Below are 27,497 nucleotides of genomic sequence, written 5' to 3'. Positions count from 1 at the left end.
TATATCAAATATACCTGATTTTTCTTTGGCCGCCTTCTTATCTGCCAGATACTTGGGGCAATTGCGCTTCCAGTGACCCATACCCTTGCAATAGTAACACTCCGTTTCAGGCTTAGGTTCAGCTTTGGGTTTCTTCGTCGGATTGGCAACAGGCTTGCCGCTCTTCTTTGAATTACCCTTCTTGCCTTTGCCGTTTCTCTTGAAACTAGTGGTCTTATTCACCATCAACACTTGATGCTCTTTACGGAGTTCAGACTCTGCGACTTTCAGCATCACAAACAACTCGCCGGGAGACTTGTTCATCCCTTGCATGTTGTAGTTCAACACAAAGCCTTTATAGCTTGGCGGCAGTGATTGAAGGATTCTGTCAGTGATAGCCTCTTGCGGGAGTTCAATCCCCAGCTCAGCTAGACAGTTTGAGTACCCAGACATTTTGAGCACATGTTCACTAACACACGAGTTCTCCTCCATCTTGCAAGCATAGAATTTATCGCAGGTCTCATACCTCTCGATCCGGGCATTCTTCTGAAAGATAAACTTAAACTCCTGGAACATCTCAAATGCTCCATGACGCTCAAAGCGACGTTGAAGTCCCGGTTCTAAGCCATACAAGACTGCACATTGAACTAATGAGTAGTCCTCCTTACGTGCTAACCAAGCGTTCTTAACATCCTGATCAGCCGTAGCGGGTGGTTCATCTCCTAGCGCGGCATTAAGGACATAATCCTTCTTCCCAGCTTGTAAGATTAGCTTAAGATTACGAGCCCAGTCTACAAAGTTGCTTCCATCATCTTTCAACTTAGCTTTCTCTAGGAACGTATTAAAATTCAGGGTGACTGTCGCGTGAGCCATGATCTACAACACAAATATATTCAAAGTGGACTTAGACTATGTTCAAGATAATTAGAGTTTAACTTAATCAAATTATTCGCTAAACTCCCACTCAAAAAGTACATCTCTCTAGTCATTTGAGTGGTTCATGATCCACTTACACTAGCTCAAGTCCGATCATCACGTGAGTTCAGCATAGTTTCAGTGGTAAGCATCCCTATGCTAATCATATCATCTATATGATTCATGATCGACCTTTCGGTCTCATGTGTTCCGAGGCCAGGTCTGCACATGCTAGGCTCGTCAAGCTTAACCCGAGTGTTCCGCGTGCGCAACTGTTTTGCACACGTTGTATGTGAACGTTGAGTCTATCACACCCGATCATCACGTGGTGTCTCGAAACGACGAACTGTAGCAACGGTGCACAGTCAGGGAGAACACAATTTCGTCTTGAAATTTTAGTGAGAGATCACCTCATAATGCTACTGTCGTTCTAAGCAAAATAAGGTGCATAAAAGGATTAACATCACATGCAATTCATAAGTGACATGATATGGCCATCATCATGTGCTCCTTGATCTCCATCACCAAAGCACCGGCACAATCTTCTTGTCACCGGCGCCACACCATGATCTCCATCAACGTGTCACCATCGGGGTTGTCGTGCTACTCATGCTATTACTACTAAAGCTACATCCTAGCAAAATAGTAAACGCATCTGCAAGCACAAACGTTAGTATAAAGACAACCCTATGGCTCCTGCCGGTTGCCATACCATCGACGTGCAAGTCGATATTATCTATTACAACATGATCATCTCATACTTCCAATATATCACATCACATCGTTGGCCATATCACATCACAAGCATACCCTGCAAAAACAAGTTAGACGTCCTCTAATTTTGTTGTTGCATGTTTTACGTGGTGACCACGGGTATCTAGTAGGATCGCATCTTACTTACGCAAACACCACAACAGAGATATATGAGTTTCTATTTAACCTCATCCAAGGACCTCCTCGGTCAAATCCGATTCAACTAAAGTTGGAGAAACTGAAACTTGCCAGTCATCTTTGAGCAACGGGGTTACTCGTAGCGATGAAACCAGTCTCTCGTAAGCGTACGAGTAATGTCGGTCCAAGCCGCTTCAATCCAACAATACCGCGGAATCAAGAAAAGACTAAGGAGGGCAGCAAAATGCACATCACCGCCCACAAAAACTTTTGTGTTCTACTTGAGAAGACATCAACGCATGAACCTGGCTCATGATGCCACTGATGGGGAACGTCGCATGGGAAACAAAAATTTTCCTACGCGCACGAAGACCTATCATGGTGATGTCCATCTACGAGAGGGGATGAGTGATCTACGTACCCTTGTAGACCATACAGCAGAAGCGTTAGTGAATGTGGTTGATGTAGTGGAACGTTCTCCCGTCCCTCGATCCGCCCCACGAACAATCCCGTGATCAGTCCCACAATCTAGTACCGAACGAACGGCACCTCCGCGTTCAGCACACGTACAGCTCGACGATGATCTCGGCCTTCTTGATCCAGCAAGAGAGACGGAGAGGTAGAAGAGTTCTCCGGCAGTGTGACGGCGCTCCGGAGGTTGGTGATGACCTTGTCTCAGCAGGGCTCCGCCCGAGCTCCACAGAAACGCGATCTAGAGGAAAAACCGTGGAGGTATGTGGTCGGGCTGCCGTGGAAAAGTCATCTCAAATTAGCCCTAAAACCTACGTATATATAGGTGGGAGAGAGGGGACCTTGCCTTGGGGCTCAAGGAGCCCCAAGGGGGTCGGCCGAGCCAAGGGGCGAAGGTCTCCCCCCCAAACCGAGTTGGACTTGGTTTGGTGGGTGGGAGTCCTTCCTTCCCTTCCCACCTCCTCTTTTTTTCTTTCTCTTTGATTTTTTCTTCCAATGCGCATAGGGCCCTTTTGGGCTGTCCCACCAGCCCACAAAGGGCTGGTGCGCCACCCTCAAGGCTTATGGGCTTCCCCGGGGTGGGTTGCCCCCCCCGGTGAACTCCCGGAACCCATTCGTCATTCCCGGTACATTCCCGGTAACTCCGAAAACCTTCCGGTAATCAAATGAGGTCATCCTATATATCAATCTTCGTCTCCGGACCATTCCGTAAACCCTCGTGACGTCCGTGATCTCATCCGGGACTCCGAACAACATTCGGTAACCAACCATATAACTCAAATACGCATAAAACAACGTCGAACCTTAAGTGTGCAGACCCTGCGGGTTCGAACACTATGTAGACATGACCCGAGGGACTCCTCGGTCAATATCCAATAGCAGGACCTGGATGCCCATATTGGATCCTACATATTCTACGAAGAACTTATCGTTTGAACCTCAGTGTCAAGGATTCATATAATCCCGTATGTCATTCCCTTTGTCCTCCGGTATGTTACTTGCCCGAGATTCGATCGTTAGTATCCGCATACCTATTTCAATCTCGTTTTACCGGCAAGTCTCTTTACTCGTCCCGTAATACAAGATCCCGTAACTTATACTAAGTCACATTGCTTGCAAGGCTTGTGTGTGATGTTGTATTACCGAGTGGGCCCCGAGGTACCTCTCCGTCACACGGAGTGACAAATCCTAGTCTTGATCCATACTAACTCAACTAACACCTTCGGAGATACCTGTAGATCATCTTTATAGTCACCCAGTTACGTTGCGACGTTTGATACACACAAAGTATTCCTCCGGTGTCAGTGAGTTATATGATCTCATGGTCAAAGGAACAAATACTTGACACGCAGAAAACAGTAGCAACAAAATGACACGATCAACATGCTATGTCTATTAGTTTGGGTCTAGTCCATCACGTGATTCTCGTAATGACGTGATCCAGTTATCAAGCAACAACACCTTGTTCATAATCTGAAGACACTCACTATCTTTGATCAACTGGCTAGCCAACTAGAGGCTTGCTAGGGACAGTGTTTTGTCTATGTATCCACACATGTAAATGAGTCTTCATTCAGTACAATTATAGCATTGATAATAAAGGATTATCTTGATACAGGAATTATAATAATAACTATATTTATTATTGCCTCTAGGGCATAATTCCAACAGTGACTGAGCCTGGAAAAGCTGGTATGAACTCGATATATTTTGTTTTTGTAAATATGACTAGCTCATCATGCCTGATTCAGCTTTGTTGTGAGAGAAACATGTTTGCAATGACAACCTCGAGATCATAGTTTCTTATGCCATGCTTACTTAGCTAGGAGCTTATAATGGTCTGTCTTGGTTGCCAACATGAATGTTGAGATGACTATGATGTAGTATGATAGGATGGTATCCTCCTTTGAATGTTTCAAGTGGCTTGACTTGGTGCATGTGCACGCATGTAGTTGAAACAAAATCAACATAGCCTCTATGATGTAAATGTTCATGGTGATTTATGTCCTACTCATGCTCGCACTCAGTGTTAGTTAATCTCAATGCATTTTGATGACTGTTGTCGCTCTCTAGTTGGTCGCTTCCCAGTCTTTTGCTAGCCTTCACTTGCACTAAGCGGGAACACTGCTTGTGCATCCAATTCCATAAACCCAAAGTTGTTCCATATGAGTCCACCATACCTACCTATGTGCGGTATCTACCTGCCGTTCCAAGTAAATTTGCATGTGCCATTCTCTAAGTCTTCGGGAAATAATCTGTTTTGCATGCCTGAACCGCTCATGTGGTGACAGGGGGCTATTGGTATCTTCCATGCTAGGCGTGTTATCCTCGATATGTGTTTATTCACTATCATTCACGAGAAAGGGGCCGGTAATTGGAATTCCCAGTTCCATGCTCAAATCGAAAAGATAATTGCAAACAAAACTCCCCTAGGATTGATGTTGGTATGGACGGTACCCGAGGATCCAGCTAGCTGTCGAGTGTGATTGATTGGTGGTGGGGGAGTCAAAACTTTACTTTTGTGTTTGGGAACCGCCTATAGCATGTGTAGCATGGAAGATGTTGAGAACTCTTAGTCATTGCATTGACAATGAAAGCATGCCACCCAAAATTATTATCTATGTTTTCAAAGCTTGAGCTCTGGCACCTCTGCAAATCAATGCTTCCCTCTGCGAAGGGCCTGTCTATTTATGTTCCTGTTGAGTCATCCTCGTCTTACAAAAGCACAAATTAGAGAGCACCTCTGTCATTTTTATGTTTTGCTTTTAACTGTGTTGAGTATGACTGTGACTGGATCTTCATTGCCTTGAATTACAATGTTTAGTCAGCCCTTGGTCTTTGAAGGTGCTCTGCATTTATGTTTTTCGGTCTCAGAAAGAGCTAGCGAGATACCATCTATTCATACTACTTCATGTTGTTTTGATTGAAGTGTTGACATTTGAGGCTTATTATTATTTGCTCGGTAGTTGATTATGCCATTGATATGAGTTTATAGTGAGACCTAGATGTCATTTGCTTATGTGGTTTGCTTGTGACCTTGCTGAAACTGTGGATATGAGTTAGACATAGTTGCAACAACAAGATCAAACAGAGTTCGTCAAAGTTTTTCTTTTGTCTCTTTCAGTTTGTCCACTGAATTGCTTGAGGACAAGCAAGGCTTTAAGCTTAGGGGAGTTGATACGTCTCCGTCGTATCTACTTTTCCGAACTCTTTTGCCCTTGTTTTGGACTCTAATTTGCATGATTTGAATGGAACTAACCCAGACTGACGCTGTTTTCAGCAGAATTGCCATGGTGTTGTTTTTGTGCAGAAATAAAAGTTCTCGTAATGTCCTGAAAATTTACGGAGAATTTTTCTGGAATAAAAGAAAAATACCTGCACAAAGATCCACAGGAGGGGGCGTGCCAGTGGGCCACAAGCCCCTGGGCCGCGGCCACCCCCCTAGGCACCACCGCCCCCAAACTCAGCTCTATATCTTCCGTCTTCCCGAAAAAAATCAGAGAGAAGGATTCATCCCGTTTTACGATACGGAGGCACCGCCACCCCCTGTTCTTCATCTGGAGGGCAGATCTGGAGTCCGTTCTGGGCTCCAGAGAGGGGAAATCATCGCCATCGTCATCATCAACCATCCTCCATCGCCGATTCCATGATGCTCTTCACCGTTTGTGATAAATCTCATCGTAGGCTTGCTGGACGGTGATGAGTTGGATGAGATCTATCATGTAATCGAGTTAGTTTTGACGGGGATTGATCCCTAGTATCCACTATGTTCTGAGATTGATGTTGCTACTACTTTGCGATGCTTAATGCTTGTCACTAGGGCCCGAGTGCCATGATTTCAGATCTGAACCTATTATGTTGTCGCCAATATATGTGTGTTTTAGATCCTATCTTGCAAGTTGTAGTCACCTACTATGTGTTATGAACCGGCAACCCCGGAGTGACAATAGCCGGAACCACTCCTGGAGATGACCATAGTATGAGGAGTTCATGTATTCACCAAGTGTTAATGCGTTGGTCCGGTTCTTTATTAAAAGGAGAACCTTAATATCCCGTAGTTTCCATTAGGACCTCGCTGCCACGGGAGGGATGGACAATAGATGTCATGCAAGTTCTTTTCCCTAAGCACGTATGACTACATACGGAATACATGCCTACATTAGATTGACGAATGGGAGCTAGTTACTTATCTCTCAGTGTTATAGCTGTTACATGATGAATCACATCCTTCATACTCATCCATCACCGATCCACTGCCTACGAGTCTTTTACTATTGGTCCTTGCTATGTTACTTTGTCCAGGCTTGTCCCTTACTACAAAAGGGATTGGGCCACGTTGCTACTGCTGTTACTCTGCTGCTGCTGCTACTGTTGTTACTTGCTACTTCACTGTTACTTGTTGCAAGACCTTTTCCGACACCGTTGCCGGGAAAGAGTAGCTACTCGTCCACGTGCAACTTTCTCGCGCCATTGATACAACAGTTAGGAATAGTCTGCCGTCAACACATTTGTTACTGACACCGTTGCTATCATATTACTTTGCTACTGATACTTTGCTTGCATACACTAATCTTTCGGGTGTGGTTGAATCTGACAAATTCAGTTGCTAATACTTGAGAATATTATTTCGCTTCCCCTTGTGAGCGAATCAATAAATTTGGGTTGAATACTCTACCCTCGAAAACTGTTGTGTCCCCTACACTTGTGGGTTATCAATGGTCACATTGACTCGGCGTATCAAAGGGTTATGGAGATGCCAATTAATATATATCAATGTGAATGAGGAGGGATTGCTATACAAAGGATGCACGAGAGCTATAAGTATGTGAAAGCTCAAAAGGAGCTATAAGGCTAGTGGGTGTGCATCCAACTTGCTTGCTCACGAAGACCTAGGGCAATTTGAGGAAGCCCATCCTTGGAATATACAAGCCAGGTTATATAATAAAGATTCCCACTAGTATATGGTGGTGACAAAACAAGAGGATCTCAATCATGAAGAACATGGTGCTATTATGAAGCACAAGTGTGGAAAAAGATAGTAGCATTGTCCCTTGTCTCTTTTTCTCTCTTTTTTTATTTGGGCTCTTTGGCCTCTCTTTTTTTGTAGGCAACTTTGGCCTCTCTTTTTTTATTTTATTTCCTCACATGGGATAATGATCTAATAATGATGATCATCACACTTTTATTTACTCACAGCTCAAAGCTCAGAAAGATGATGACTCTATAGGAAATGCCTCCGGCAATGTACCGGGATGTGCAGCGATCTAGCTTGGCGTATAACGTTGAAGCATCTCGCTAGCTATCTTACGATCATGCAATGGCAATATGAGAGTGACGACACAAGTCATGAGACGGAAAGGTGGGAGTTGCATGGCAATATATCTCGGAATGGCTATGAAAATGCCACAGTAGGTAGGTATGGTGGCTGTTTTGAGGAAGGCATATGGTGGGTTTGTTCGCCGGTGAAAATTGCGCGGTACTAGAGAGGCTAGCAATGGTGGAAGGTAAAAGTGCATCTATACCATGGACTCACATTAGTCATGAAGAACTCACATACTTATTGTGAAAGTTTTTATTAGTAATCGAAACAAAGTGCTAAACGCATACTAGGGGAAGGTTTGGTAGGTGTTAACCATCGTGCGATCGCGACCGCAACACAAAGGATGACAATCAATAGATCAATTATTCTTCGACTTCCTAACATAGAGGTTCACCATACGTGCATGTTACGGGAATCACTAACTTCAACACAAGTATTTCTAGATTCACAACACCCTACTAACATAACTCTTTAATATTACCAAATCCACGTCTCAAAACTAATTGAGAGGAATCAAACTTCTCTTTCTACTCAATGCACATGAAGATGGAAGTTTTTGTATCCTCTTTGGGTACCTATCACCTTTGGGACTACTTTCATAGCACAAACCAACTACCAAGTTGAAAGTGTGTTATATCGACTAGAGGGGGGGGTGAATAGGAGATTTTTAGAATTTCATCACTGAGGAAATTCCTTTTGAGGAAATTCCTCACTGATGACTAACTTACAGCGGAAACGGTTACGGATCAGACGTGCAAACTTTCACAATAGCAGTATTACAGAGTGAAGAATGTGAAAACAGATTGCACAGTAAGCAGGCACGCAGAATACAGATGATGATTAACTTAAGTGAAGAATTTGGGGTTGAGGAAATTCAGAGAAAGTCTTCAGCAAATTCTTCAAACAGTCAAAGTGAAAGTCATCAACACATAATACAAAGAAAGTAAAGAGTTGAGGAATTAGAACCCGATTCTTGGTGAAGACTGTTGTTGATGACGCAGTTCCAACTGCTGTGACAGTTGTACATCTGGTTTGGAGCGGCTTGGTATTGAAACCAAAGGACACCCAGTCCCGGGACACACAGTCCCTACCGTACTCTCCTTGAGCTAAGGACACACAGTCCTCGCCCAACACTCGTGGTAAGTCTTCAGGGCAGATTCCAAACCCTCACAAACTCGGTCACCCGGCGATCCACAATTGACTGCTGGATTGCTCTAGACCATGATGCCTAACCGTCTGGAGGATGCACAGTCCTCAAAGGTAAAAGGCTTCAGTCCCACACAGGAACAACTTCTTCAGTGATGCTCAATCACTAGGTTTGGTTTGTGGTTTCGGTGGGTGGTGTATTTCCTCACTGATGATTTACTCTCGAAAGCTCTGAGGAATTTGGGTTGCTCTTATGACAAGTGTCAGTTTCTAACGGGGCAGCCAACTAGCTAGTGGTTGTGGGGGCGGCTATTTATAGCCTGGGAGCATCCCGACATGATTTGACATTAATGGCCTTAAATAATATGACCGTTGGAGTGGATAAGACCAGTGACTTGGCGTGGCTATCGAAACGGTCGGGACTCTCAACTGTGAGAGTCCTCATGTCACTCATATTCCTCACTTGAGGCTTTTGGTAGGATTTGGCTTGGGTTGACCATCATGAGGAAATTCATTCCATAGCGTTACTTTGACCCCCTTTAACAGTACGGTGTTCCTATTCACCAAATGCGAAGAAAGTAAAACAGAAAACGTAAATCTTCATGCTTCAATTTCTTCAGAACGATTTTCTTCAAGAACCACCGATCTTCTCAATATCAATATCTTCATGAGGAATATCAATTTCATCGCAAATTCTTCGCAATTCATTTCTTCAGCTTCAGACCAATTTCTTCAACTGAAGACATATATTTTTAGGGGTCGATATTCTTCAAATATCTCAAACTCCTCGATGACTTATAGATCCTGTGTACACTTAAAAACACATTAGATACTTAACCTATAAGTCTTCAAACCACCAAAATCACTAAGGGGCACTAGATGCACTTACAATCTCCCCCTTTTTGGTGGTTGATGACAATTAGGTTACGTCTTCAACAGGGATCAAAAATATGAAGTGTAAATACTCATTTGAGGAATTTAAAAACAAGATTCACAGAGACTCCCCCTGAAGATGTGCATACCTTGAGGATTTTGCATTTATAGAATATGCACATTGATGATTTATATCATGGAGATCTCCCCCTGAATCTTGTAAATCATGCATACATATAACATATCATATGAAGAAAATGAGGATGCATGATGGCAAATGGTATCTGACGAATTTCAGCATGCGTGCATTAAAACTTGAGGAATAAGCATGCGAAGAAAAACGTTCAAAAGCATCAGAGTACCATCGGGCTTAAGTTACAACTCATTACATAAAAGCTTCAGAAGAGCCAAGAGTTTGTAACTTAAATATAGTTCATAAGCCCCAAAAATAAATCCCGTTTGAAGACTATCTCTCAAGTTTCTCCCCCTTTGTCATCAAGTGACAAAAAAGGGACAAACTGAGGACTAACGCCCGTGAAGTCTTCATTTCTTGGCGGTTGATGAAGATCCTTGGCGCTTCTTGGGTGTAGTCTTCTTTCTTGGGCGTGTTGCGGTGTCGAGCTGTTCCTCATCAGATTCGGCGGTGCGGAAGGACGAGAAGGAGCTGTCTTCGAGATCTGGCACTGGAATGGGCCTGAACTTTTTCTTGGGAGGCCACGACCAGTCAAAGTCCTGCTAAAGTTCAATTCTTCAAGCTCAGTCTGGGTCTTCAGATGTGCAAGGGTAGCCCAGGTGCGATCAAAAACCTCATGCAGATAGTGATGATTTAGCTTCACACTGTTCTGTGTCTCAGTGAGGGTTTTCACAATGGCACCAAACTGGCGTTTGACCCATTTGTGATTGTGATCCACCTTCTGATGAAGACTGATAAGAAGCTCTCTGGTGTTGAGCACGCGAGGAGGAACTGGGCTTGATGGACGAGTCTCAGTATCGTCCCATGAGGAATATGCATCTGACTCTTTAAATTGACCATCAAGAGGCCTGCTTCCTTCATCAATTACAGACTTTCCTTTTCCCTCAATAGGCTCGAAAGTCTTCTTGTTGACCCGAATAGGAGGCATATAACCAACATGGTTCTGGAAATCTGCGTGAAAGTTGATGCCTCTCCTTGTCGTGAGGAATCTCATGATCCATGGTGCATAAATTTTGTGATCATATGGGCACATTGCATTTTCAGCCAAGGTCCGCAAGAAGAAATCATGGATATTCATGGGGATACCGTGAATGATGTTGAAGAGGATATTCTTCATGAGGCCGACGACATCTTCGTCATCATCATGGCCTTTGATTGGCGCTAGCACACTGCAGAGAATGCGGTAGACAGACCAGGGTGTGTACTTTAGCTCATGGACGAGGAATGTGGTTCCTGAGGGTTTTCCTGCAGCCAAAGGCTTCATGAGGACTTCCATCATTCCATTTGGCAGCTCACGATCACCATAAAGCTTCACTGCCCCTTCTGAAGGAATTGGTACGGGCAGTTCTCTGAGGAGTTCAGACGCTGGAGCCTTGTAGTGAGTATTTCGGGTCATCCAGTCGAACACCCAAGTGTTGATGTCATCAGCATTGCCCGAGATGTGCAGAGTTGAATAGAACTGAAGAATTAGCTCACTATTCCAATGTGATATGTCGGAGCACATAGGGAGCAAACCTGCATCATGTAGTACACTGAGGACTGGTTCCATGCAGGGAATCTCTTCAAGTTCATCATGAGGAATGTGCCTGTGCTGGAATATCTTGTTGCGGCCACAGAGCACAGAAGCATAGTAGTTCATCTGAGTCCTTGTCCAAAACTTCAGATGCCTCATTTGAGGCTTGTCATAAGGATTCTCTCCGATGAAATACATGCGTTCCTCAAAGAAATTCTCTTTCTGAAACTTTGGCCGCTTTGAGAATGGCAGGCGCTGAACTGGATTGAGATTGTGCTGAGGAATGGGAGGGGAAACAACCATGGCCGTCTCTGGGTTGAGGACAATAAATTCATTGTCAGGGGCGGGAACATTTTCTTCAGCAGTTTCCTCAGGATGAGGAATTTCTTGTTCTGGTTGAGCATCAGGCTGAGGAATTTCTTCATCCTTCTCAGCTTGAGGAGTTTGGTCAGCCTGTTCAGTGGGAGGAGCCTGCTCAGACTGGACATTTTCTTCAGCTTGATTTTCATCAGCTGACTTTGTGGCAGAAGCAGATTCATCAGCTGCTGCAGCTGAAGCTTGAGTAGTCTCTTTCCGAGGAATATGAGGTTGAGGACTGTCATCAATTTGTATTTCCTCATCAGTATGCTCCTCAGAGGTAGCATCCTTCATTTCCTCATCTGCCCTTGTAGTGTGGTCACCAATGACGACCATTTCATATGAAGGTGCAACATTAAGAGGCACCGGGTCCAGTGGGGCAGATTCTTCAGTTTCCTTGAGGCGTTTTGCCTCAATCTTTTCTTCTGCTAATGAAGCTTTTCTCTTCTTCGCTTCCTTCTCAGCAGCCCTTGTCTTTTTCACGTCTGATGCAGACGGGATTAACTTCTTCACCTTTGAAGTTTTTGGTGAAGGTGATTTCTCAACAGATTCTTCAGCTGGCAGTGAGGAACCAGCTAGAACAGAGTCATCAGCCTGCTTGGGTGAAGCAGCTGGATCAGTAGCAGTTTCATCAGGGTTTGCAGTTTCATGAGGAGCGGTCTCAGTGATGATTTCTTCAATGGCCGGCTCATCAGCACGGCGCTCTTGGTGTTGTTCCTCAGCTTGAGGAATTTCCTCCTCAACAGGAGATGCATCTTCTGGCTGTTCAACCAGGGGCTGAGGAGTCGGTGCTGGTGGGGGGTGACGTTTGTTGTAGTCATCAACAGCACTAGTGGCTAGCTTGATGAAATTGCGTTTGATGCTTGTGCGGTCTGACAGTTTCTCACACTTGTCAGTCAAGACTTGCAGCTCTGCCTGGGTGGACACCAATGCTTCAGGCGTCAGCTTGAGAACATTTTGCCTGAGGAATTTCTCCTTTCTGGCCTTTGCAATTTTTGCCTGCTTGGCCTTCTGTTCCTTCCACTTGGCTTCGCTTATGAAGGTAGCCACCATGTGGCTGACACCAGGAGGAAGTTTCAAATCATCAATGGGTGTGTTTGGGTCTTCATACCACACATTGATGAAGTCAAGGAGGACCTTGGGGTCCATCGCCAGAGGAATAGCACTGCCTGATGCTTGTGCTACCCTTTCTTGCTTGTTCCTGATGATGGCTTCCAGAGTTTCATCATCATATTCTTCACTTCCCTCTGATGCAGACGGGACTGTGATGATTTTGCTGGGGCTGGGCAGAGGTGCAGGTTCAGTTGTTGTCAAAGTCTTCAAAAGAGGTGTTGAAGACTTTGTCTCCGAGCTAGTTGCAGCTTGGAGTGAGGAGCTGGAGCTGGCAGTCGTAGTTTTCACGACTTTCTTCTGTACTGGCTTTGGAGGTGGAGCTGAGGACTTTGGTGTAGATGCGATTGGTGCTGAAGGTTTTGGCGCTGATGGTTTTGGTGTTGACGGTTTTGGAACCGAGGGTTTTGGAGCTGAGGGTTTGGTGACAGAAGTCTGTGCAAACTTCTCTTGGGGTTTTGAAGCTTTTGGCTTTGTTGGCACAGACTTTGGTTGAGGAATCTCGGAGCCTGAGGTTTCTGCTGCTGAGGAATGAGCAGCACCGGAGGCAGCAGCTGAGGATTCATGAAATTTCTTCACTGTTGTTTCTGCTTGCTTCTTGAGCTTGGCCAGATGCCTTTCTTTTTCATCTGGGTAGTCATCAAGTGTCATAAGACTTGAGGGATGAGCTACTTGATGATCCTCAAGTGGGGCCCTTCTGCCAGGAGGCTTCAAAGCGAATTTCTTCGGATATTTTGGAGTCACAAACCTGTACTCCTTCCACTCCTTTGCCCATCTGCGTTCAATTTTCTGCAGCCTAATCTTTCTTTTAGGCATAGTCTCAGGTTCATCATCAGGCGTGCAGTAGTCCAGGTATATGTCATCAGGAATATCGACAGCTGTGTTCTGCTCCAGTTTCTTTCCTCCCTTCTGTTTCCTTTCTTCCTCCATTTTCTTCAGACGAGGAACTTTCTAAGGATTTTGAACTCTTGAGGATTCTGATGAGCCTTGAAGAGTTTCTTCTAGAAACGCTGCAAATGAGTTAATGTGATGAGAACCGAGAGATTCATCAGCTGACATGTGTGTACCTGTGAACAGAGCATAGTTGCGAGGAATTTGGAGAGGTCATATGCGTTCTCAGATTTGAAGAAAATGAAAAGGTTGACAGTTTGAGGAATATAACCAGTGGTTGAGGAATTTGCTTAAGCATTCTGTTCTTGGGTTCCAGAGTTGTACATATCCGAAAATTCGCACAATTGAGGAATCTCGTGAAAATCTTAGATGCTTAGCTAGTTCATCAATGATTGTGGTGATGGATAGTGTTTGAGGAATCATGTGCGCATCGTATCTTGAGGAAAAACAAATTTCACATGGGAGAGGTAAAATTTCAGATCTAATCTGTTGTAAAAATGGGATATAATTACCCTGGTAGGTGCGAACGAAGAACACAAAAAGGTGGTGTTGGAGAGGCTCTTCGGTCAAGTGTCCAATGCACCCTAACTTGGCAGCGGAGGACGTCTACGACGGCGGCGGACGTAGATGTTCCGACTCCGGCGTGATCCTGGTGGTGAGAAGGTTGAGGCAGTGAAGCTCTTCCTTGCCGGCGACAAGACTACCAGCGGTGGCGCTAGGGTTCGGTGTGCTGTGGCAGGAGAGCGATGAGGCGAAGAAGATGATACCGAGGGGGTTAAGGACATATTTATAGCCCGAAAGTTACTGTTTGGCGCGAAAGTTTCGGACCGAATAGCCTTTGCCTCTACGTCTCCGCAGGACACGTGTAGCTCCCGTACGATGCGGTGGAGATAGTGGAGATCGTGGCTATCTAATCGTGGGAAGTGGGGGTTCAGTTACTGTTCCTTTGAAGAAAACAATTTTTCGAAGATTTGAGGATTTTTGTTACAAAATTATCAGCTGGCAAGGATGCAGTGAGGATTTTGAACAAAGTTTCTAGTAGAACGCATATGATGAATTGAATAGACTGGATAAGTATAGCATAGAGGGAAAATAGGGTCCGATCACATTCACTTAGCAGAAACATCAACTTGAAGAAATAGCAATAAGTGAATGCTGTTGAGGACTGGAAATCACAGTCTACCTAGGCAAATGAAAGTCATCAAGTGTTTTTGAAGATTTTGCAATAGATCATCACAATGAAGAACAGCTGTTTTGAAGAAAAATGCATTGTGAGGAATTTGATCATTTGAAGAAAATCAACTTGAGGAATTTCACATTGGGCGGTGGCGTTGCCCACCATATAAGAATGTTGATTACAGATGCCACATACAATTGTCGTAGGGCCCTGAGAATCAATTTCTTCGTTAATTTCGTCACATTCAGAGTGACTTTCTTCATTGGTTGAAGAAAATCGTTTCATCATGTGTTACACATCTAAGTCATCAACTTTGCATAAATGTTAGGATGTGTGCATGTTTTTACAAAACATTTGAAGACTCTAAGATATTTAGCTCACACCGCAACTTGCAAAACCTTTTCTCATCCAAGGGCTTAGTGAAGATATCAGCCAGTTGATTATCAGTTTTCACATGGTCGATGAGGATATTGCCCTTGAGGACATGATCCCTAAGAAAATGATGACGAATCTGGATGTGCTTGGTCTTCGAGTGTTGTACTAGGTTATAGGCAATCTTGATAGCACTCTCATTGTCACAGTAGAGAGGCACATTCTTCATGTTGATGTCGTAGTCCTTGAGGGTTTGCTTCATCCATAGTAATTGAGCACAGCAAGAACCAGCAGCAATGTACTCAGCTTGGGCAGTGGAGAGTGATACGCAGTTCTGCTTCTTTGAGGACCAGCAAACCAGTGATCTTCCGAGGAAATGGCATGTGCCAGATGTTGACTTGCGATCCACACGGTCACCAGCATAGTCTGAATCAGAATACCCTACTAGATGAAGATTGGAGCCCTTGGGATACCATAATCCTAGTGTTGGTGTGTGAGCCAGGTATCGAAGAATATGTTTCACAGCCTTATGGTGTGATTCCTTCGGTTTTGCTTGAAAACGTGCACACATGCAAACACTAAGCATTATGTCTGGCCTAGATGCACATAGATACAATAAAGAGCCAATCATAGAACGGTATACCTGCTGATCGAAATCTTTACCATTTTCATCAGTGCCGAGGTGACCGTTGGTAGGCATTGGAGTCTTGGCACCTTTGCATTCATGCATGTCGAATTTCCTCAGAACATCCTTGAGGTATTTCTCCTGTGATATGAAGATTCCATTGCTTTGTTGACGAATTTGAAGACCTAAGAAGAATTTCAGCTCCCCCATCATAGACATCTGATATTCTTCACTCATCATATAAGAAAATTCATCACTGTATCTTTTGTCAGTACAGCCAAATATGATATCATCAACATATATTTGACATACAAACAGTTCATTATCATAAGATATTGTGAAAAGAGTTGGATCGGGTGAACCAGGTTTGAAGCCTTTCTTCATGAGGAATTCCTTCAATGTATCATACCATGCCCGAGGGGCTTGCTTGAGACCATACAGAGCCTTTTTGAGTCTGAAGACTTTGTGTGGATTCTTTGGATCCTCAAAACCTGGGGGCTGAGCAACATATACTTCTTCCTCAAGCTTACCATTGAGGAATGCACTTTTCACATCCATTTGATATAAGATGATGTTATGATGATTAGCGTAAGCAAGTAGAATTCGAATAGCTTCAAGTCTAGCAACCGGTGCAAAAGTTTCATCGAAATCTATTCCTTCAACCTGGGTGTAGCCTTGGGCTACAAGTCGTGCCTTGTTCCTCACCACTTGACCGTCCTCATCTTGCTTGTTTCGGAAAATCCACTTGGTGCCGATGATGTTATGCTTGCGAGGATCTGGTCACTTGACGATCTCCCATACGTCATTCAGCTTGAATTGAAGAAGTTCGTCTTGCATGGCTTGTATCCATTCCGGTTCCAGAAAAGCCTCAGCTACTTTTGAGGGTTCTGTGATGGATACAAAAGAAAAATGCCCACAAAAGTTAACTAAGTGTGAAGCTTTTGAGCGAGTGAGAGGACCTGGCGCGTTGATGTCGTTGAGGATTTTGTCAAGTTCAACTTCATTTGCAATCCTCGGATGAGCTGGTTGAGGATTTTGTCTGGGCTGAGGAAGTGGTGCTGTTGCAATTTCCTCAGGAGCATCTTCTTGACTTTCATCAGCGATGGGGATTGTTTCTTGACCAATTTCCTCAGTGGGAACAATGTCTTCAGTAGGCTTAAGCTTTATTGCTTCCTCAGGAGACAGCTTATCTGGATCAGAAGGCAATTGCTCTCTTTGCGAGCCATTAGTTTCATCGAACCGCACATCTACAGTCTCAACAACTTTGTTGTGATAGTTGTTGAAGACTCTGTAGGTGTGCGAGTCCTTTCCATAACCGAGCATAAAACCTTCATGTGCCTTAGGTGCAAATTTCGAGCTATGATGAGGATCTCTAATCCAGCATTTTGCACCGAAGACTTTGAAATAACTTACATTGGGTTTCTTGTTAGTGAGGAGTTCATATGAGGTTTTCTTGAGGAATTTGTGAAGATATACCCTGTTGATGATATGGCATGCAGTATTGATTGCTTCAGGCCAGAAGCGGCGAGGAGTCTGATATTCTTCAAGCATAGTTCTCGCCATCTCAACCAGAGTCCTGTTCTTTCTTTCGACGACACCATTCTGCTGAGGAGTATAAGGAGCAGACAATTCGTGAGTAATACCAAGTTCATCAAAATAATCATCAAGACCAGTGTTTTTGAACTCGGTTCCATTATCACTCCTAATATGTTTGATCTTGACGCCGAAATTCGTCGAGGCCCTTGAAGAAAATCGTTTGAAGATTTCCTGCACTTCAGTTTTATACACTATGATATGCACCCAAGTGTATCTAGAATAATCATCAACTATGACAAAGCCATATAGAGATGCTGCATTGGTTAGTGTTGCATAGTGTGTAGGTCCAAATAAATCCATATGAAGCAATTCAAATGGACGTGTAGTGGTCATGATGGTTTTGGAGGGATGCTTGGATCTGGTCATTTTCCCAGATTCACAAGCACCGCAGAGATGATCCTTGAGGAATTTGACTGATTCGATGCCAATAACATGCTTCTTCTTTGCAAGTGTGTGCAAATTCCTCATGCTTGCATAACCTAGTCTTCTATGCCACAGCCATCCTTCTGAGGTTTTTGCTAGTAAGCAAGTGGTTGGTTGAGGACCTGTAGAGAAGTCAACAATGTACAAATCCCCTCTTCTTACACCTTCGAAGACTTTGGATCTGTCAGATTCCATGATGACTACACATCTATATCTACCAAAGATAACAATCATATCAAGATCACAAAGCATTGAGACTGACATGCGGTTAAAACCAAGGGATTCAACAAGCATCACTTTGTCCATATGCCTATCCTTGGAAATAGCTACTTTCCAAGTCCCAATACCTTGCTTTTACCTTTATCAGCATATGTGATTTGCTTCAGAGGTGATGGAGTTAGTGGCATATTCATCAGTAGGCTTTTATCACCAGTCATGTGATGTGTGCAGCCATTATCGAGAACCCACTCAATATTTTTGGGTTTGTCATCCTGCAGATGAATTAGTACAGCTTACCATCTCATATGCTTCAAATTTGAATAATATGATACTAATTTCATCATAACAGAAATGTAAGGACGTGTGAAATATTTCTATTTCATCAATCATTAGCTTGCGTCCTATCAAGCATTTCCTTAGGTCTCCAGCAAATTCTTCAGATGATGATATTCATCTGGAGACCTGACCTGCAGAAGTGATTAGTTTGATTTCTTCACCACCCACATCTGAAGGGGTGGCAAAGCGTTCATCATCATGCGAGCACCATATGAGAAAGGTGGCATTGAAGCTAATGCACTTCTCTTAACAGTAGGGGGGTTAAAGTACTCATATGAGTATGCAGAGAACTGGTTTGAGGATTTATGAACATAATGACTTGAAGAATAGAGCTCATAATCATATTCCTTGTAGTTTCCCTGCATGTTAGACGCATAAGCATGGGTATGAGCATAGTTTTGACCAGTTGAGGATTTTGATCCTCTTGAAGACTTTGGTCCTCCTGAGGAATTTGATCTGGGGTTCAGATTCTTCAGAGGTGATGTCATGAGGACATTTACTTGAAGATTTTCAAGACAACTTTTGGGAACCCAGATTTTCCTCAGAGGAGGGCCATTCCTGCAGTTAGTTCCAACATATCGAGCAAATACTTCACCAGATTGATCTTTGAACAGTTTATAGTTGGAATCAAATGACTCATCCGAGGAATAGGATAATTCACATGAGAAGCCAGTTAGATTAGATGGATCAAAAGGAGGCCCAGTAGCAGCAACCCATGAGGTTTTGGGATACTGCTCAGGTTTCCAGTAAGATCCATCAGCATTCAATTTCCTCTCAAAGGCAATTCCTTCTTTCCTCGGGTTCCTGTTCAAGATCTGCTTTCTGAGCACATCACAAAGGATTTGATGTCCTTTGAGGCTTTTGTACATGCCTGTCACGTACAATTCCTTCAACCCTGCATTTTCATCAGTGACATTTGTGTTTTCCTCAAGTGAGGAAATAGACACAACAGGTGCAGTTGAAGTATTTGTAGCAGTGGTAGCATTTGAAGATTCTGGTGAAGAATTAGCAGTTTCACGATCAATGCATTTAAGACATGGAGGAATAAATTCAACTTGACTAGCGCTGATCTGTTGAGCTAGTAATGAATCATTTTCCATACGAAGATCATCATAAGACATCCTCAGCTTCTCAAGATCAAGCTTCCTTTGAAGAAATTCGTAGGAAAGCTTCTCATGATCAGTGAGGAGTGTATCATAACGATCCTGAAGAATATCAAATCTAGACTGAAGATTTTTCATGTCATTAGCGAGGATTTGATTAAGATTCATTTCATCATTCAACAGATAATCACTTTTGTCTAGCAGTTTTTGAAGCTTTTCCAGAGCAGTTTGTTGTTTAGTGGCAATGATAGCAAGTTTACTGTAACTGGGTTTTTTGTAATCATCATGTTCACAGTCACTTGAATCAGATGAGGAGGCATTATGTGATACCTTTGAACCTTTTGCCATGAAGCAATAGGTTGGAGCGAAGTCATCAGCATAGTCATCAGTATGGATGGTGCACTCATTTTCTTCAAGATTGAAGATTGACTTGCTGACGAAATTGGTTGCTAGTGCAAGACTAGCCTGTCCGGATTCTGAATCTTCTCCAGAGCCTTCTTCATCATCACATTCTTCTGATTCTGCCTCGGAATCCATTTCCTTGCCAATAAGTGCCCGAGCCTTTCTGAAGCTAGTCTTCTTGTGTGAGGAGGACTTTGAGGATGAGGATTTTGAAGATTTCTTCTTCTTCTTTGAGTCATCAGAACTGTCATCCTTGTATTTCTTCTTCTTTGATTCCTTTCCCCAGCGAGGACAATCAGCAATGTAATGGCCTGATTTCTTGCACTTGTGACAGGTCCGTTTCTTGTAGTCCTCAGATGCAGATTCTGATTTCCTCATGTCTCTTCTTGATGATTTACCGAACTGGCCTCGTCGTGTAAATCTCTGGAATTTCCTCACAAGCATTGCAAGTTCCTGACCAAATTCTTCAGGGTCACAACTGCTGTCATCTGTGTCTTCTTCTTCAGATGAGGAAATTGCTCTTGCCTTCAGTGCGCGTGGTCTGGAATAGATCTCTCTTTTCTTCTAGCTGGAATTCATGAATATTTAGCCTTTCAAGGATATCAGCAGGATCTAGCATCTTGTAGTCTGGTCTTTCTTGGATCATCAGAACTAAAGTGTCAAATGAAGAATCCAAAGATCTCAGCAGTTTCTTCACAACTTCGTGATCAGTGATGTCTCGAGCTCCAGTGCTTGCAGTTCATTTGATATGTCGGTGAGGTGATCAAAGGTGTCTTGGCAGCTTTCATTTTCATGTCTCTTGAAGCGATTGAAGAGATTGTGAAGAATATCAACACGAGAGTCGCGTTGGGTTGATACTCCTTCATTTACCTTGCACAGTCTTTCCTAGATCAGTGTTGCAGAGCCTAAGGCACTTACTCTTCCAAACTGGCCAGGGCTCAGATGACCACAGATGATGTTCTTCGCTTGAGAATCGAGTTGCTTGAATTTTTTCACATCAGCTGCAGTGACACTAGCAGAAATGATGGGAACACCATTTTCCACAATATACCAGAGATCATTGTCTATAGCTTGTAGATGCATTTGCATTTTGTTCTTCCAGAAGGGAAAATTCTTTCCCTCGTAGGTAGGACATGCTGCAGTCACCTTAAACATGCCTGCAGTCGACATAACTAAAACTCCAGGTGGTTAAACCAAAATCACACAGAACAAGGGAGTACCTTGCTCTGATACCAATTGAAAGTGCCTTATATTGACTAGAGGGGGTGAATAGGAGATTTTTAGAATTTCATCACTGAGGAAATTCCTTTTGAGGAAATTCCTCACTGATGACTAACTTACAGCGGAAACGGTTACGGATCAGACGTGCAAACTTTCACAATAGAAGTATTACAGAGTGAAGAATGTGAAAACAGATTGCACAGTAAGCAGGCACGCAGAATACAGATGATGATTAACTTAAGTGAAGAATTTGGGGTTGAGGAAATTCAGAGAAAGTCTTTAGCAAATTCTTCAAACAGTCAGAGTGAAAGTCATCAACACATAATACAGAGAAAGTAAAGAGTTGAGGAATTAGAACCCGATTCTTGGTGAAGACTCTTGTTGATGACCCAGTTCCAACTGCTGTGACAGTTGTACATCTGGTTTGGAGCGGCTTGGTATTGAAACCAAAGGACACCCAGTCCCGGGACACACAGTCCCTACCGTACTCTCCTTGAGCTAAGGACACACAGTCCTCGCCCAACACTCGTGGTAAGTCTTCAGGGCAGACTTCCAGACCCTCACAAACTCGGTCACCCGGCGATCCACAATTGACTGCTGGATTGCTCTAGACCATGACGCCTTACCGTCTGGAGGATGCACAGTCCTCAAAGGTAAAAGGCTTCAGTCCCACAGAGGAACAACTTCTTCAGTGATGCTCAATCACTAGGTTTGGTTTGTGGTTTCGGTGGGTGGTGTATTTCCTCACTGATGATTTACTCTCAAAAGCTCTGAGGAATTTGGGTTGCTCTTATGACAAGTGTCAGTTTCTAATGGGGCAGCCAACCAACTAGTGGTTGTGGGGGGCGGCTATTTATAGCCTGGGAGCATCCCGACATGATTTGACATTAATGCCCTTAAATAATATGACCGTTGGAGTGGATAAGACCAGTGACTTGGCGTGGTTATCGAAACGGTCGGGACTCTCAACTGTGAGAGTCCTCATGTCACTCATATTCCTCACTTGAGGCTTTTGGTAGGATTTGGCTTGGGTTGAGCATCATGAGTAAATTCATTCCATAGCGTTACTTTGACCCCCTTTAACAGTACGGTGTTCCTATTCACCAAATGCGAAGAAAGTAAAACAGAAAATGTAAATCTTCATGCTTCAATTTCTTCAGAATGATTTTCTTCAGGAACCACCGATCTTCTCAATATCAATATCTTCATGAGGAATATCAATTTCATCGCAAATTCTTCGCAATTCATTTCTTCAGCTTCAGACCAATTTCTTCAACTGAAGACATATATTTTTAGGGGTCGATATTCTTCAAATATCTCAAACTCCTCAATGACTTATAGATCCTGTGTACACTTAAAAACACATTAGATACTTAACCTATAAGTCTTCAAACCACCAAAATCACTAAGGGGCACTAGATGCACTTACACAAGTCACGCACCGCCGTGCTCTAAAAGATCTAAGTGAAGCACATAGAGCAAAATTATCTAGGCTCAAAAGATATAAGTGAAGCACAATGAGCATTCTAGCAAATTCATCATGAGTGCATGTCTCTCTCAAAAGGTGTGCAGCAAGGATGATTGTGACACAACAAAAAGAAAAGGCTCCTACGATACAAGACGCTCCAAGCAAAACACATATCATGTGGTGAATAAAAATATAGCTCCAAGTAATCTTAGCGGGGCATCCACAAGATTAGGCTTTTTGGTGTCCTTGAGTTTGGCTTGGGATGCCTTGGGCATCCCCAAGCTTGAGCTCTTACCACTCTTTATCCCTTTGTCCATGAGAACATCACCCAAAACTTGAGAACTTCACAACACAAAACTTAAACAAAACTCGTGATATCATTAGCACAAGAAAATAAACTACCACCTCTTTAGGTACAGTAGCAATCTTGATTTCTATTTATATTGGTGTTGGATTACTGTATTCTCACTTTCCCATGGCTAGTACCCCCCGATACTATCCATAGTTTCATCAAAACAAGCAACCAACTCAACAAAAACAGAATCTGTCAAAAACAGACCAGTCTGTAGCAATCTGTATACTTCATATACTTCTGGTACCTCAAAAATTCTGAACAATTACGACTGCCTGGGCAAAAGGCATATCCACCAGAAGCAAAAAAGAATCAACTCAAAAGATCTTTTTGAATAAAAATGAAAAATAAACTCGGGAGCGAAAAGTGTCTGTCTTTTTCCAGCAGGATCAAACAACCATCAACAAGACTAGTCATAAAGGTTTTGCTTGGCTCAAACACAAAAATAAACACAAAAGACACTATCATAACAGAATTATGATAGTGTGGACGCAACAAAATAGAAAGAAAAAGATAAATTCATTGGGTTGCCTCCCAACAAGCGCTATTGTTTAACACCCTTAGCTAGGCATAAAGCGATAGAATCACGCATCGTCATCTTTGGTGCTCAAACCATAAGTAGCCACTCTAGGAATCAACTTCTTTGCCGTCTTCCATCACAAACATCAAAGAGGACTCCACCGACGGCAAAGAGTAATACATAGACGGCAAAGAAAACTCCTGTTGGCAAAAATTCTGCGTCAGCCTACGACGGCATTGTAGCTTCTTTGCTGCCAGCCTCACCGAAGCGGACGACATAGAGCTTTGCCGTCAGCTTTTCATAAGAGCAACCGGGAAAGAGGTCGAGACGGCAGCCAACAGGAGTTGCCTACGTTAGGGGCTAACGGAGGCTTTGTCGTCTGCCTCGCCCTCTTCTTTGTTGTCTGCCTCCACCTCCTCCCCCCCTCCACTCTTTGTCGTGTGCCTCGCCCTCTTCTTTGCCGTCTGCCTCCACCTCCACTCTTTGCCGTCTGCCTCCACCTCCTCCCCCCCTCCGCTCTTTGCCATCTGCCTACCCCTCCTCCCCCCTCCTTTGTGCCCTCTTCTTTGCCGTCTGCCCCCCCAGGAAGCATACATCAACGAGATTATATGGACACCCAGGGAGCACAGTTGGGTGCCATGTGGCACCTTTGCCATCGGTCAGCTGATGGCAAAGGCCTTTGCCATCAGCTGGCAGACGGCAAAGAGCCTATATTGTCACATTTTTTGTTTATTTTTTCTATTTCACAGCACATATATATATAATTCATAGCACATATATGATAAATAGGTCACAACACATATATGATATACATATAAAGCTCATCAATGCCATTTGTTCATCAACGTACATCTCATATATCAAAAGAACCAACACATACAAAGTTTCATCCATATATACATACATATAGTTGCACATATATTGTTCATCCATATATACATATACATATAGTTCCACATTGTTCATCAACTCAAATAAAAACGGGAACAAAAGCACTCCAATGCCAGCTTCCATGCATGTAGTACATCCAATCTACAAAATGGGAATAAGAAAGTCAGAAGGAGAAGAACAACAACATATATATATGACAAATAAGCTAAATTGAAGAAAAAAGAGAAGAAGCAAGAAGAGAAGAAGGAGAAGAAAAAACAAGAATAAGGAGGAGGAGGAGGAGGATGAGGAGAAGGAGAAGGAGAAGGAGAAGGAGGAGGAAAATAGGAGAAGAAGAAGGAGAAGAAGAGGAGAAGAAGGATGGAAGAAGAAGGAGAATAAGGAGGGATCCTTCTCCTCCTTCTCCTTCTTCTCTTCTTCTTCTCCTCCTCCTTCTTCTCCTTCTCCTTCTCTTCTCTTTCTCTTCTTCTTTTTGTTCTTCCTTTTCATTTCTCCTCTTCTAGGAGCTAAATTAGCTAACTATGTCTTTTTGGAGCTAAATGGGCTAATTATGTCATTATAGAGGAAAACAAGCTAAGTATATAATATTAATGAGCTAACCAAGGTTCTTATGCCATTTTGAGCTTATAATGTCTTTTTGGAGCTAAATGGGCTAATTATGTCATTGTTGGGGAAATTAAGGCAAGGAGAATATGAAAGAGGAGAACAAAGAGCAGGAGGAGAAGAAGAAGAAATAAAGAAGAAGGAGGAGAAGGACTAGAAGGTCCTTGGCCTTCTCCTCCTTCTCCTCCTCCTCCTCCTCCTTCTCCTTCTTCTCTTGTTCTTCTTCTTCTTCTTTCTTTTCATTTTGCCTATTTCTTCTCCTCTTCTCCTCTTCTTGGAGCTCAATTATCTAACTATGTCTTTTTGGAGCTAAATGGCCTAATTATCCCATTTTATAGGAAAACAAGCTAAGTATATAATATTAAAGAGCTAACCAAGGTTCTTATGCCATTTTGAGCTTATAATGTCTTTTGGAGCTAAATGGGCTAATTATGTCATTGTTGGGGAAATTAAGGCAAGGAGAATATGAAAGAGGAGAAGAAAGAGGAGGAGGAGAATATGAAGAAGAAATAAAGATGGGGGAGAAGATGACGAAGAAATAAAGAAGAAGGAGGAGAAGGAGGAGGAGGAGGCTAGAAGGTCCTTCGCCTTCTCCTCCTCCTCCTCCTCCTTCTCCTTCTTCTCTTCCTCTTCCTCTTCTTCTTTCTTTTCATTTTTCCTATTTCTTCTCCTCTTCTCCTCTTCTTGGAGCTCAATTAGCTAACTATGCCTTTTTGGAGCTATATAGGCTAATTATCCCATTTTAGAGGAAAACAAGCTAAGTATATAATATTCATGAGCTAACCAAGGTTCTTATGCCATTTTGAGCTTATAATGTCTTTTTGGAGCTAAATGGGCTAATTATGTCATTGTTGGGGAAATTAAGGCAAGGAGAATATGAAAGAGGAGAAGAAAGAGGAGGAGGAGAAGAAGAAGAAATCAAGAAGAAGGAGGAGAAGGAGGAGGAGAAGGACTAGAAGGTCCTTGGCCTTCTCCTCCTTCTCCTCCTCCTCCTCCTCCTCCTCGTTCTCCTTCTTCTTTTCTTCTTCTTCTTCTTCTTTCTTTTCATTTTTCCTATTTCTTCTCCTCTTCTCCTCTTCTTGGAGCTCAATTAGCTAACTATGTCTTTTTCGAGCTATATGGGCTAATTATGCCATTTTAGAGGAAAACACGCTAAGAATATAATATTCATGAACTAACCAAGGTTCTTATGCCATTTTGAGGTTATTATGGCATTTTGGAGCTAAATGGGCTAGTTATGTCATTGTTGGGGAAATTAAGGCAAGGAGAATATGAAAGAGGAGAAGAGAAATTTACCGTAGTGGTCATCAAGGAGGAGAAACACCACGGTTTCTCGCGGCGGCTTCGTTTGGAGACGGTTGCCCTAGAGAAGGGTTGTGCGATGCCGCTCGGGAGTTATTCTGCAGAAAATATATTTTGCAATGTCTTAGTTAGCATGATGACACTCAATTATTAATACTAGTTTATAATGAAACTCACCGTGCCAATCGAAGAGAAGACGGGCATCGGCGGAGGGACTTGACCGCTCTTCTCGCACAGACCTTGAAGGGTGGGTCGTATTAGTTAGTAATGAATCAGACATTACACTCATGATTTGGCTAATGTGAAAAAAAACTTACCACAAAAAGCTCGTACAGGGCCCGTTGACCCGCCTCATTCCGGGACCTCTCCTCCTCAAGCAATCGTGTCGTGGTCTGGTCCCTCTCATCAAGAGCAGCCTAAAGAGCAGCCTAGCTTGCCAATCTCTCTTTCTCAAGAGCAGCCTGGTTTGCCGCTCTCTCTTTCTGAAGAGTAGCCTGAAACACCATTCCTCGTTACCACAGTAATTATCTATGGTGACACACATAATGAAATGGATGAAAGTTTTCTGAGTCCGTACAACTAACCTCGATGGCAAGATCGACTGGCCGTGGACGACGCGTTATCTCACGACAGTTGCTCGACTGGCGCGCCTTGATCTCTGGGAGAGTGAGTGGACAACGTATTATCCCATCTCCAACGGCTATCGAGCCATGGGGCCTCTCGCCACCATATATCATCACCAGCTCTGGATCCAAAGGTTCCTGGCTCGGGTTAAAGTCATCCCCTTTCGTAGCCTTCCTCGTGTCCCTGTATAGCACCAACGATTTTGCACGGGCCCACCCAATCTTGCCTCGGTCGGTAGATGTAAAATCAAATGCTGCATTGGATTAAAGAAGCCCGGTGGAAAGATCTTCTCTAACTTGCACAACAACTCCGGTGCAAACTCCTCCATGTCTTCTACCACGCCAGGCGACAATTCTTTCGCATAAAGAACACGGAAGAAATAGCGCAGCTCCGTCAGTACTAGCCATTCATCCTGAAGAATAAAGCCACGTAACATCACCGGCATTACCCGCTCTAGCCATATGTGCCAATCATGACTGTTGAGACCAAAGATTTTTAATTTTTCAAGACTCGCTCCCCTCTTTAGATTCGCTCTATACCCATCGGGAAACATCAAGTGCATTTTGACCCACAAGATAATTTCCCTCATAGCTGGCCTTCCAGG

The sequence above is a fragment of the Hordeum vulgare genome, chromosome 7H (genome assembly GCF_904849725.1).
Source record: "Hordeum vulgare subsp. vulgare chromosome 7H, MorexV3_pseudomolecules_assembly, whole genome shotgun sequence".
NCBI lineage: Eukaryota > Viridiplantae > Streptophyta > Magnoliopsida > Poales > Poaceae > Hordeum > Hordeum vulgare.
This window is presented reverse-complemented; position numbering follows the sequence as displayed.